The 13,728-nt window shown below is 46.1% G+C and overlaps 1 long non-coding RNA gene across 1 annotated transcript; it reads left to right on the forward strand.

The window, feature by feature from the left end:
• The first annotated feature begins 5,033 nt into the window (after positions 1-5,033).
• LOC134481944 (uncharacterized) lies at positions 5,034-13,210 on the forward strand. Its single transcript, XR_010057865.1, has 2 exons — positions 5,034-8,023; positions 11,216-13,210. It is a non-coding gene; the product is annotated as an uncharacterized LOC134481944 (long non-coding RNA).
• The last annotated feature ends 518 nt before the right edge of the window (positions 13,211-13,728 follow it).

A 13,728-nucleotide genomic window follows, 5' to 3' on the forward strand; every position in this document is an offset into this window, starting at 1 on the left:
GGGAAAAGGTGCTTTCCTGATGCATGGGAGCTCAGGTCCTTCTATGGTAGGGACACTGCTGATCCCTTTAGGCTTTGGGAGCCTGAATCACTGCTGCTACAGACTTAAGAGTATCTCTCTGATCAGTCAGGGGGAAAAGAACCTTCCCTTGAGGAGGACCCTGTCTCCTGAGCAAGTCTCCAGATTTATCAATAGCAATCATGATTAGTGTTCTCGGTTCTTCCTTAATCCTCAGTGGGCTCCCAAAGGTCACTTTCCTGCCTCTCCAAAGTGCCAAGTCAGAAGGAGACACTGGAGCAGCCTATGGTGACACATACTTGCTGTTATCCCAGCACTGGGGGATTCAGAAGCAGAAGCATGGTGAATTTGAGGCCTGCCGGGGTTGTATAGCAAATCCAAGGCTATCCTGTTTCACAAGGGGCAGAGCACTGCATAGAATGAGAGACCTATGGGTCTTCAGCAGAGACATTACACAAGGGAGAGGAACGAAAGTACCTGTCACTTAACCATGGCATGGGCTTTATTTAAATTCTCTTTTAATCAAAAAAAAAATTGACAACTTTTTCTTGGGCAGGTTGCGACTTAAAAGTAGAACATTTTATCTAGCAAGTTTGAAGCCCTGGGTTCCTCCCCAGGGAACCTCACAAAAAGAATTCTGTTTTGGACAAGTAGGGAAATGAAGCTATCTGAAGAGATTTTCATTTTTGGTGTGGAAACAATGTCATGATGTGGATTAGGGTTTTTGGTATTGTTTTGCAGTGTTAGAGATGTGTCAGGGTTCTCTAGAGTCATAGAACCTATGAAATGTCTATAATAAGGGAACTTAGTGAGATGACTTACAGTCTACAGTCCAACTAACCTAACCATGGAGTGAGGTTGGGTTCTGGAAGCCATAGAGGACTACAGAGAAGTTTTCAGCTTTGGTAATTATCTCAGTGAGCAGCTGGCTGAGGCCCAGCCCTCATGTTGTTCTCTCATTCAACCCAAACCCATAGGAGGGCCATTTGTCTGAAGCCCCTGTACTGCCACCCAAGTGAGAAAGATGCAGCCAGGGAACCACACAGAGGTTGTTGTGATAGAATCACCTCTCACATCTGAACAGACCACACCAGGCCAAAGCAATTCCACATGGGAGAGGTTTATTGGGGTAGATGTTGGGGGGATTGCAACAGAGACTAAGGGGGAAAAGAGAGAAAAAGAAGAAGGAAAAAGGGGCAAGGTCAGGAAGGGTCTGCTTTTTATTTAAACTGTTACGTAACCACTCCCAGGTAAAGGTGGGAGCTGAACCAAACGAACACTAGGAGTGTATGGCCATTGCCATGGCAACAGACAAGAGGGTCTGTCACCTGTGGGTTACATCACTGCTGGGTTCAGAGGCGAAAGCAGTTCCTGATACCAACAGAGGTAAGGATGGCCATGCCTGAGGAGAAGTAAGGTTGAGCTAACCTTGGCATGGACAGGCTTGGAGCAAAGCCATAATGGCAAAGGCAAGGTGCTCCTTGACTAAAAAAAATCAGATGGCCATGAGCACACAGCGCCCAGAGGTAAGGGGTACTCCTTGAAAATTCACCCATGAAATCTCATCTTCAGATTTTGTCTAAAGTAAACCTGCTAATGGTGGTCTTGTCTTAACAGCCCTGTGTCTAAGGATTATCTACCTATTTTTTTAAACAGAATTGAAGAAATTGTTGATAGTAATTCAAAAATTTTTACTGGGACATGTGCAGTGGAAGTTTCTGGTTGTGACATGTGACGCAGACTCACGTGGTATTTTACTGAGGTAAGACCCATGGGAGGACACATGATGTTTTGAGAGAGCATAAATAGGAGTCAATGGACCGTGAAGGGGTTCTTTCATAGCCAGCTGCAACATTTCCTTCGTCTCACATCTTGGCTGATCTTCCCTTCGTTGAGAAAGGCACAGCCAAGAACTCCTCCTGGTGTCCTGGCTGATTTCCACCGACTTGTGCCGATTTGGTAGAGGCCTGGCAGTTTCTGCTGGATGGTGCTGCCACAGCTGATTCATGTTTGGTATCCTGACACTACTGAACTGGACTGCTGGTGTCCTAGCAAACAGAGATAGGAATAACCCCAAAGCACTGCTTCTAAACAGGTCCACACCCCTACCTTTGGATGATGAGATAGGAGGAGGTTGAAGCATTTGAGAATCCTAATTAAAAAGGGGAACAAGAATACCCTTGGCAGGGAATAGGGAGCCAAAGTTTAGAACAGAGGCAGAAGGAACACCCATTCAGAGCCTGCCCCACATGTGGCCCATACATATACAGCCACCAAACTAGACAAGATGGATGAAGCAAGGAAGTGCAGGCTGACAGGAACCAGATGTAGATCGCTCCTGAGAGACACAGCCAGAATACAGCAAATACAGAGGCAAATGCCAGCAGCAAACCACTGAACTGAGAATAGGTCCCCCGTTGAAGGAATCAGAGAAAGAACTGGAAGAGCTTGAAGGGGCTCGAGACCCCATATGTACAACAATGTCAAGCAACCAGAGCTTCCAGGGACTAAGCCACTACCTAAAGACTATACATGGACTGACCCTGGACTCTGACCTCATAAGTAGCAATGAATATCTTAGTAAGAGCACCAGTGGAAGGGGAAGCCCTGGGTCCTGCCAAGACTGAACCCCCAGTGAACTAGTCTATGGGGGGAGGGCGGCAATGGGGGGAGGGTGGGGAGGGGAACACCCATAGAGAAAGGGAGGGGGGAGGGGTTAGGGGGATGTTGGCCGGGAAACAGGGAAAGGGAATAACAATTGAAATGTAAATAAGAAGTACTCAAGTTAATAAAGATGGAGAAAAAAAATCTAAGCCTGCAGACATGTTTAACTATCAAAACTTCAGCAAATGTTCCAATCCTGGAAAAATCACTTCACCAGTTCTTATATGTTCATAAATAAATTCCTTTTCCACCCACGTTTACCTGGCTGGAAATACCTACAGCTGAAGAACTATGGCTGACACTTGCAGAAACAGCCTGGAGACATTTGCAGAGGGACTGTTGAATACACAGGTTCAACTTCTGTCATCTGCAATTGTCACAGGGCTCTGGCCATGTATGGTCATTGCCTTTAGAGGGCCCAGAGCCCCAGCTGCCGTGAGGTTTAGGGAGGTGAACTAACCTCTACAAGTATTTGAGGACCAAATGAGAAAAATTAAAGTTCAACACATAGCCAGCCCATGGAGACTGCCATGAAACCGCTCCCGAGAGAACGAGAGCCAGCGTGGGAGTATGGCCATGGCTACTCACTGCACGAACCTCTAATAGTCTGCTTCTGGGGGAGAGAATGAAAGATCGTAACGCTAACACTCTAGCCAGTCAAACTAGACCCAGGGACAGTGGAGGGAGTCTGTGTGCAGTGAGTTCCAGGACAGTCAGGGCTGAATAATGAGACACTGTCTCCAAAAAAAAAAAAAAGGCTGAGGAGAGAGAGAGAGAGAAAGAGAGAGAGAGAAAGAGAGAGAGAGAGAGAGAGAGAGAGAGAGAGAGAGAGAGAGAGAGAGAGGGTGGGGGGAGGGAGGGACCTTTAGGACACTGGGATGGTAATGCTCACCTGTAATTTTGAAGGACCCTAGTTCTTACTGAAGTGTGTCTGGTAGAAAGCAGACAGGTTATGAGGATCCCAAGGGCTTTCACCAGCTTTACACCCACAGCCTCAGGTCAAGATTAGGCCAAGTACCAGCTTCTGGCCTCAGATCAAGGCTAGGCCAAGTTCCATTCTCCACCCACAGTTCTTGGGAGGAGCAGGGACATTCTTGAAACTCTGAAGAATGTACTGACATAGTCACCTGACCCTCTGGTCCCAGATAGAGCCCTAATGCATGTCCTATGCTTGCTAGCCAATAGATTCAAAGGTCAATATGCTTAGCCAATAAGTTTAAACTGTAACCTTGCTGATGCAACCTGTACCCCTAAAAAGTATAAAAGTATAAAAACTGCTTGGTATAGACATTCCGGGTCACCTTCCAGTCCCTCACAACGAGGGGCCGATTGAAGGTCGACCCAGACAGGCCGGAAAATAAACCTCTTGCGTTTGCATTGAACTCCGATTTCGTGTCTTGGGGGGGGGGGGGGGGGAAGGGGGGGTCTCCTGGTAGTTAAAACTCACTTTGAGGGGTTGGGGATTTAGCTCAGCGGTAGAGCACATGCCTAGCCATCCCCAGCTCTGAAAAAAAGAAAAGAAAAAAAAAAAAAAAAGACTCACTTTGAGCCATACCATTTCATCATTCAGAGGCTGAGACATTACAAGTTTGAGACCATCCTCGAGTTTATCCAGAGAACTTAGTGAAACATTGCTTTAAAAAAAAAAAAAATCAAACAACCACCACCAGAGCATCGGCCAGGCGAGGAGGAGGGGGAAAGGGTGATAGCAGGGGTCTGAGGGTACGATGTGGGTGTCTGCCGCTGCAGTAGGATGCCTAACACACAGGAGGGAGGAGCATAGGGAGTTTAATGCACTGAAGCAGAATCCAGGCAAGAGTACGGGGCTAACCCAGGGGCCCTGCTAAATTGTCCAAATGTGCTGAGCCCATGCCTGGAAGAGCTTTAGGGCTCTTGGGGAAAGTCTTGGGGCCTGCGAACATATAAGAGGACCCAGGTAGGAGAGCCAAGGACTCTAGTAACCCAAGCTGGGAGAGCCCTCTCCAGGCTTCCCACATTTGAGAAATTCGCCTTCTTCACCCTGAACTTGCAGCCTGGCTCAGAAGACAAAGCACCAGGGTACTCTCTCCAAAGAGAAGCACCAAGCCTACAGTTCCTCCATACGCTGCCTGAAATGCTGTAATAAACCTCGTCAAGCAGAAATGTCAACTAGAAGAGAAGAAAACAGGCAGCTCAGCCTGCAGTCAGCCTCGGACCTCCCAGCATCCTGCCCCGCTGCACCCTGGGCCCATTCCCTCAAGCAGCTGCTTCGCCCTGCAACCCGGAGAGGAAGCAGAGCGTGGGGGGTGGGAGTTTTATGGGGGGGGAGGGATGAAAAATGTTTTGTGTCAGAAATTTGAGTGCCACCTAGAACTCAGCAGGTGATTGTATGTTATTTCTATATACGTTTACGATTTAAGGTAATAGTGTTTCAAGTTTACGTGGTACATTTTCTTAGAGCTGAACATTCATACTGAAATTGTATGCAATTTCTTGATTTAAAAAAAAAAAGTGCATTGAGATCCAGAAGGCGCTGCCACTGCTATCAAACAAAATCTACAAGTCAAATGGCTTCGCTTCCCTTTAGTGCAAGGAACTGCACATTTGCTCGAGGTTAGAAAGTCTTCTAGTCCGGGGTGAATCCCCTGGTAACTGTTTGGTCCACTTTAATTTTATGATGCGTGTCGCCTTTATTAAGTTCACAGGGCTTGGCAAATTCCAGCTTTGAAGCCAGATCCCTTACATCCTGCCTTCTCCATTTAGACACCAGCTTCAAAAATAATCTTTTTGAATATTTAAAGGATCAGAGGACTGTTTAAATCCCTCTTAAGACAGAAGCAGGATTGTGCGACCATCCCCCCCTCTTCAGTAGATAACCCACAGGACAAAGGAAGCAGCAGCCATCAAACGCAGCCCCTGTAGGAAGCCACCTAGGAAGGGGTCTTGTGAGTACCAGAGAGAAACGGAAGTCCTTCATAGAAGTTACTGCTGTCAGGAAACTACGTGTGCTTTAGGGTAGAGGTGGGGGGATGGGGTGATTTGGGTACAAATGAATTCTTAAAGTGGGCAGTTTGGGGGATTGAGAGGCAATTCACATAACGTGAAATTCAAAAGTAATTTTAAAGTGTATGATTTAGTGTTAATATTATCATCAAGTCACAGAGCATTGTCTTACCCAAGAAAACAATCACCCCCAAAAGAAACAGTTTATTCATTAATAAGCAGTCAATTCTTAGCCCCAGGCAACTTCTAATCTATTTTCAACCTCTGTAGCTTTATTGATTGGTCTTGGACATGTTTTTTGGTTTTGTTTTTTTTTTTCAACTGTTCGATTCTTTTATGACTGGCTGTTTTAGCTTAACATGTGTCCAAGGCTCATCCAAGTGATGGCAGGAATCATACTTCTTATGTGAATAATATTCCATGTATAGCTATACCACATTTCTTTATTCATCTGTTGGTGAACATCTGTTGTTTTTCTACACTGGGTCTATCCCCGTTCAAGTTTTATGTGGTTGTATTTGCAATTCCATCAAATATGCCTGAGTAGAGTCAGTGGGTTTATGGTAATTAATTTCTTAAGATTGGGTTTCACTGAGCTGCCCAGTTTGACCTCAATCTTTATCTCCCAAGGGCTAAGATTTTCAAGCATGCATCGTCACACGCGACTAAGTTTAACTTTGAGGAAGTTCAAACTGCCCTCCTTGTTGACGCCTTTACAGAAGGTCCATTGCTCCTCTTCCATGGCCCCGTTGTTAATTTCTCAGTGAGAGTAAAGTGGTGTCTCCTGGTACACAGGGGATAGGTACTCAAATTACCTGCGATGGTTTCTCACAAGAACGTATAGTGGTTTGAATGCCTCTATAGTTTTATGTGTTTGAATGTTTAGTCACCTGGGAGTAGCACTGTTGGAAAGCATTAAGGGGTGTGGCCATGACAGAGGAAGTGTATCACTGGGTGTGGACTCTGCCTGTGAATCAGGATGAAGCTCTTGGCTACTTCTCCAGCACATGCTTGCCATCCCTGCCGCCAGGATGATTAGGGACTGAGCCTCTGAAACTGTAAGCCAGCCCCAATCGAATACTTTCTTTTATGAGTTCCTCTGGTCATGGTGTCTCTTCACAGCAATAGAATAACTACTAACACAGGAACTTGCTGCTTCACTCTTACACAACTAACTATCCTACTAAGCTTTAAATATCAGTCTGACAACCTATCCTTGTCTGAAGGGAGAAGTACCTGGAGCGGACTGGCCTGCAGGCATGTCTGTGAGCGAGTCTCCTAATTTATAATTGATGCAGGAGGGCTAAGTCCACCTTGGGCGGTACCATCCCTACGTAGTAGGTCCTGGTGGTATAAGAAAGCCTTTGAATGAGCCAGCGAGCAGCCTTTCCCCATGGTTTCTACTCTAGTCTCTGATTTCCCTCCATGTCTGACCGACAAGCATAAGCTGATGTGAACTCTTTCCTCCCCTGAGTTGCTTATGGTCAGGCTGTTTTATCGCCGGAAAGAAAACTAGGACGCCCTATAACTTAATGCTTACTTTTTTCATTTAGCAGCAAAGGTGTGACTTCTCTGTGTTCGGTGTGAATAATGGCTAGATAATGAGTGTGAAGGGATAACGACCTCTGGAACCCAAAGCTGACTCTTTCCTGAGCTCCACTTCCTCTGTCGCCACCATCACTGCTCACCGTAGGCTGTAGGCTGCACAGACTGGCAGCCATGCTGCCCCTTGAGTACCCAGCATTCTCCATTCATGGGGCAGGGGCTAGCATCAGGCCATAGCCTTCGCCTGAGCCCCCAACACAGCCAAGTGTTGTTTCCGAAATTATCCTGCATTCTGGAGCTGTGGGAGACAAATTTTCTAGCTTCCTCTGGGGTGAGGGTGACCTTAAATGTATCCTTTACCTGTCTGTGTTCCCATGGGCAATAGTAAAATCAGTAACAAACGTTCTCAGAACAAACCACTTCATACTGTGCCAGACAATGGAGAAGAGAGTAGCCGGCAAACACCTCAGTTCTTTTAGAGTGAGAAAAAAATAGGGATAAATTAACAAAAGGAGCATCGTGTGTCTTCCCGGCGGAGACTTCCGGGATCTCCGCCAGCTCCTTCCTCTTTGGTAATCCAGTGCTTGCTTCATCATGGTAGGATGTGAGCATGTCACGCACGTCAGACGGCTTTATAATGGGGCTTCAGGTCATCTGGCTGTCACTGTCAGCCATTTTAAACTCAACCAGTTTCGGCTTGCCTGCAGGCCTTCGAGCATCAAAGACAAGTAAGACTGGGTTGCATCAAGATTCTGCCAGGTCTCTGGAGATACAGAGAAGGTGCAGAGCCCCTCCCAGGCCTTCAGCAATCCAGGTAAGATCTTGTTTGCGCTTTTTGATCTCTGGGCTTTGTAGCGTTTCCTCTTCTGATGTTCCGAAGTCCCTCCTCCCCCAGCCCCTGGAAATTGCTTTCCAGAAGCTGTGGGCCTGGCAGTCAGGCAAACTTCACTCATTTGTAGGGAAGGGGGAGTTAACAGGCCCTGAACCAACAGTTCTAGTGCACCCGTGGAACTGTTTCTCCCATACCGCAACCCAGTACTTTGTGCATTCTCTGCTGAGCAGAGAAAACCTGATTTTGCCGATTCTAGAGATGTTTTTGTTGCTTTGGGTTTTGTTGGATTTTTTTGTTTTGTTTTGTTTTTTTTTTGTTTTTTTTGTTTTTTTATTTCTGAGTACACTGAGGGTCAAACCAGTGAGTGGCCTGCACAGCCTTGGTGTGTCCCCTCACCTAACCAGAGAAGCCATTATACAGGCCTCTGCCAATCCGGGGAGGGGTCAAACCTTATGGCCACCTGTGTCCACTCTCTCAACTTGTCTATTAGTTTTGAAGGCTATGACAAGTCACTCTCTATATGATTAGCTCATGATCTCCGATGGGCCATGCTGCTGCTGCCTGTGGGGTGCTAGCTCCTATTCTGATAGCCAGTGGCTTCTAGTTTAGAAAGCACTTTCTCTTGAGTAACTTCTGTGCAGTCCCAATAGGCTATGCAGAAGGTTGCTAATCTTATCCTTGCTGGCCTCGGGGGAGGGAAGGGGGCCTTGGGTTGGATTTTGATGTCCCTACCTAAGAGGCATCAATTCTCTATAGTCCAATCACAAGGCTGGCTGGCGCTGGACACCATGCTTGAGGCTTCATTCAAACCCATGACTACACACTATCAGTCTATAGCCAGGTCCCTGGGTGCCTGACTTGCATCATGGGAGTTGTAAAATGCTCAAAGCCATAAAGATCAAACATTTCCCACTGAGCCGCTGTTATTGTGGGTCCTGTGAATTCTTAATCTCCTGTGCTTTGTGGCTTTCTGCCAGGAAGAGGTATGGATCACTCTTGAATTCGTGATCAGCTCCTGCGAGGCAACAGATTCCAACACACGAAGTCTTGTAGAGGTGGGGGTTCCAGCCTCGCTGGATTTCTGGCTCTCTGCACGCTACAGTTACTAGGAGGTCTGTTCACATCCTCACCAGCAGCAGTGCGATAAGTGGCAGCCGATGCTTGTAGTGGTCCAGCCACTGTCCTTGTGGACTTCCTTAGAACCACAAGGTTGGTAGCTGTGACCTGGAGAGAAAGAATCAAAGCCAGAGCCACACAAATCAAAATCAAATCAAAGCCATCTTGCCTTTATGACCTCCAAAACCACACACTTCACGTCACCCCTGCCTCCTGCTGCTGTCACAGCAGCTGTGAAGGCCTGTGTGGGTTCAAGGGCACAGACCCTGCTTCTCAACCAGGGGCACGCAGTTCCTATTACACAGAAAACCATCGGCTGGAGGTGAGCACAGGAAGCCATGTAATTCTCTTACCAACCTGAAAGGGTGATAATGTTTTGGTTAGTGAGACGGATTCTCAACTCTTTCATTCAAACTGGCTTCAAATTCTGTGCAGCTCGGGCTGGCTTGGAGTTTGCAATCCTCCTGCCTCCACCCCTCAAAGCACTTATCCTACAACTCTGTCCTACACTTGGCTTCGGAGTTGTTTGGGATTTTGTGTTTGTTTGTTTGGTAGGTTGGTTTAAAAAACAAAAAACAAAAACAAAAACTAATTGACTCTAAGCCGGCAGGCCTATAGTCCCGGCTCTCCCGGAGGCTGAGATGGGAGGGGCGCTCGAGTCCAGCAGTTCTGGGCTGTAAGCGCGCTATGCCCATCTGGGGTCCACACTAAGTTCGGCATCAATGTGGTGACCTCCTCAAAGACGGGACCACCAGGTTGCCTAAGGAGGGTGAACTGGCCCAAGTCGGAAACAGAGCAGGTCAAAATTCCCGTGCTGATCAGTAAAAAGCTAACTGGGTCTCTTGAGTGTTTGCGAGGCTGCTACTAAGTCTCTGCTTCCACAACCGCACGACTATTACCACGATTTTCCCTTACTTGGCCAGTGCTCACGGAATCCCTACCTTAACATCGGAAGACAGGCAGTTCCGGACATCTAAGTCTTCTTTCTCCAACTTCGAGAACATTCTCTTGGGTGACTGGGGCCAGGTTTTCCGCATCAGAGCTTTGTGGACCCACTCATTACCTACAGCTCAGTCTGCCTAGACAGATCTACCTGCCCCAGCTTTATCCACGGTTTTATCAATAATAAAGTCAGTGACCATGAACGGGTCTGACTGAGGTCAGGGGTGGCGAGGCCGTGCTGCACCGTTCCTGTACGTGGGAAGGCAGAACTAGTTAGGCTCCTCGTACGTATTCCTGGGATGAAGCACCAGTAACTCCTGTCTTGAAGACAGGAGCCAACATCGCATTCAACAGTTCAGCGGTCAGAGCCTATCCTTACGGGAAAAGATCTATTCCCAGAAGCAAGCGGGAAGCTGTCATGAAGGACAGATGCCTCTTAAAGAAGAGGCCGTGACCCCTTTGCTGTGAAGGTGCTCCAGGTGTGTGGACTGCACAGGTAATGCTCTCCTTGGTTGAAAAAGAAGGTGCTAGCATCACCAAGTTCAGGCACATCTGTCTCCTGTGAGAACACCCTTAAGCCCCCTGGCAGTGTACGGCTTACTGGGAGCTGTCTGTGGCCATCCTTGTCTCTTTGTTACTAAGGAAAATTAGACTCTTCCATTTCCTGTGACTCTGTGGTTTCTATTGTCACTGAAGAAATAGCTCTGTGGCTTGGCCGTAAGTTTCCTACGGAATGAGTTATTTAAGGTCTCTAATTTAATCATCTCAAGATGATCTCCCTACCTCGATTTAATAAAGGAAATTAAAATGTGTTTGCTTTTGGTGAGTATCCTCAGCCACCATCTGCTTAACAATGTGGATGCAATCAGCCTCTGGAAGGGAGGGGGGGACAGATCATGTTCATAGCAATGCTTCTCTCCTTTTCTAAAACGCATGTGCATAAGAATGTTAGGTCCCCAAGGGGTGGGAGGATCTGCCAGAAGTTTCAGCTGAGATTTCATTTCAAACCAGAGCTAGTAATGTAAAATGATCTCTCCAGATATAAACCCCAGCTTCCTGGTAATTGTCTTATTTGTAAACATATACAGTATTTTTTAAATTTGGATTGTTTTCCAGAAACCCTCTCTGCAGTCCGTCTGGTAGCAGTTGATGGGACTGAACTCAGGCCCCTGTTCCCACAGCTGTTCAGTCTTCCAGAGCTGGGAAACGGCTCACGCCATCTCTTCCTCAAAACAGAGTGTTCTGAATAGAATTGAAGACCCAGAAATGAACCCACACACCTATGGTCACTTGATTTTTGACAAAGGAGCCAAAACCATCCAATGGAAAAAAGATAGCATTTTCAGCAAATGGTGCTGGTTCAACTGGAGGGCAACATGTAGAAGAATGCAGATCGATCCATGCTTATCACCCTGTACAAAGCTTAAGTCCAAGTGGATCAAGGACCTCCACATCAAACCAGACACACTCAAACTAATAGAAGAAAAACTAGGGAAGCATCTGGAACACATGGGCACTGGAAAAAATTTCCTGAACAAAACACCAATGGCTTATGCTCTAAGATCAAGAATCGACAAATGGGATCTCATAAAACTGCAAAGCTTCTGTAAGGCAAAGGACACTGTGGTTAGGACAAAACGGCAACCAACAGATTGGGAAAAGATCTTTACCAATCCTACAACAGATAGAGGCCTTATATCCAAAATATACAAAGAACTCAAGAAGTTAGACCGCAGGGAAACAAATAACCCTATTAAAAAATGGGGTTCAGAGCTAAACAAAGAATTCACAGCTGAGGAATGCCGAATGGCTGAGAAACACCTAAAGAAATGTTCAACATCTTTAGTCATAAGGGAAATGCAAATCAAAACAACCCTGAGATTTCACCTCACACCAGTGCGATTGGCTAAGATCAAAAACTCAGGTGACAGCAGATGCTGGCGAGGATGTGGAGAAAGAGGAACACTCCTCCATTGTTGGTGGGATTGCAGACTGGTAAAACCATTCTGGAAATCAGTCTGGAGGTTCCTCAGAAAATTGGACATTGAACTGCCTGAGGATCCAGCTATACCTCTCTTGGGCATATACCCAAAAGATGCCTCAACATATAAAAGAGACACGTGCTCCACTATGTTCATCGCAGCCTTATTTATAATAGCCAGAAAATGGAAAAAACCCAGATGCCCTTCAACAGAGGAATGGATACAGAAAATGTGGTACATCTACACAATGGAATATTACTCAGCTATCAAAAACAACGAGTTTATGAAATTCGTAGGCAAATGGTTGGAACTGGAAAATATCATCCTGAGTGAGCTAACCCAATCACAGAAAGACATACATGGTATGCACTCATTGATAAGTGACTATTAGCCCAAATGCTTGAATTACCCTAGATCCCTAGAACAAACGAAACTCAAGACGGATGATCAAAATGTGAATGCTTCACTCCTTCTTTAAATGAGGAAAAAGAATACCCTTGGCAGGGAAGGGAGAGGCAAAGATTAAAACAGAGACTGAAGGAACACCCATTCAGAGCCTGCCCCACATGTGGCCCATACATATACAGCCACCCAATTAGACAAGATGGATGAAGCAAAGAAGTGCAGACCGACAGGAGCCGGATGTAGATCGCTCCTGAGAGACACAGCCAGAATACAGCAAATATAGAGGCGAATGCCAGCAGCAAACCACTGAACTGAGAATAGGTCCCCTATTGAAGGAATCAGAGAAAGAACTGGAATAGCTTGAAGGGGCTCGAGACCCCAAAAGTACAACAATGCCAAGCAACCAGAGCTTCCAGGGACTAAGCCACTACCTAAAGACTATACATGGACTGACCCTGGACTCTGACCCCATAGGTAGCAATGAATATCCTAGTAAGAGCACCAGTGGAAGGGGAAGCCCTGGGTCCTGCTAAGACTGAACCCCCAGTGAACTAGTCTATGGGGGGAGGGCGGCAATGGGGGGAGGGTTGGGAGGGGAACACCCATAAGGAAGGGGAGGGGGGAGGGGGATGTTTGCCCGGAAACCGGGAAAGGGAATAACACTCGAAATGTATATAAGAAATACTCAAGTTAATAATAAAAAAAAAAAAACAAAAAAAAAAAACAGAGTGTTCTGGAAAAGTAGAGACGTTTTATGTTAGTATGAACGGTTTCTGAAGAAGGGGAATTAAGGTTTTTAAACTACTTGAAAGAATAATAATTGGGTGTTTTTCTTCATTAAAGGAAACACTTATTCTTTAAAAAGCATTTTGATTAAGACAGAATTAACATGAACTCAGGTTTTTTGTTTGTTTTTGTTTGTTTTTGTTTTTGTTTTTTGGTTTTTGGTTTATGGTTTTTGTTTTTCTGTACATTCACCTATCGGGTCAACCTTTAGAATAACTAAAAACCCCAAACCACCAGCATTTCCTAAGGGTGACTACCTCTCTCCTAACCCCTGCCACAGGTCCCCTTGACTGATTTCATTTCAATCCCGAGCATTTGCAAGAAAGGTGCGAATGTGTCCCGTGGCCTTTTTTAAGGTTATCTAAGAGGAAGAATTAATAGATGCTTATAATTTGTTCCTTCGAATTGCCAAGAAAGACTCCACGTTTCCACGTGCATTTTCTCCGCTCCTCCCCC

Source organism: Rattus norvegicus, chromosome 15 (assembly GCF_036323735.1).
Source record: "Rattus norvegicus strain BN/NHsdMcwi chromosome 15, GRCr8, whole genome shotgun sequence".
NCBI classification, from domain to species: Eukaryota; Metazoa; Chordata; class Mammalia; order Rodentia; family Muridae; genus Rattus; species Rattus norvegicus.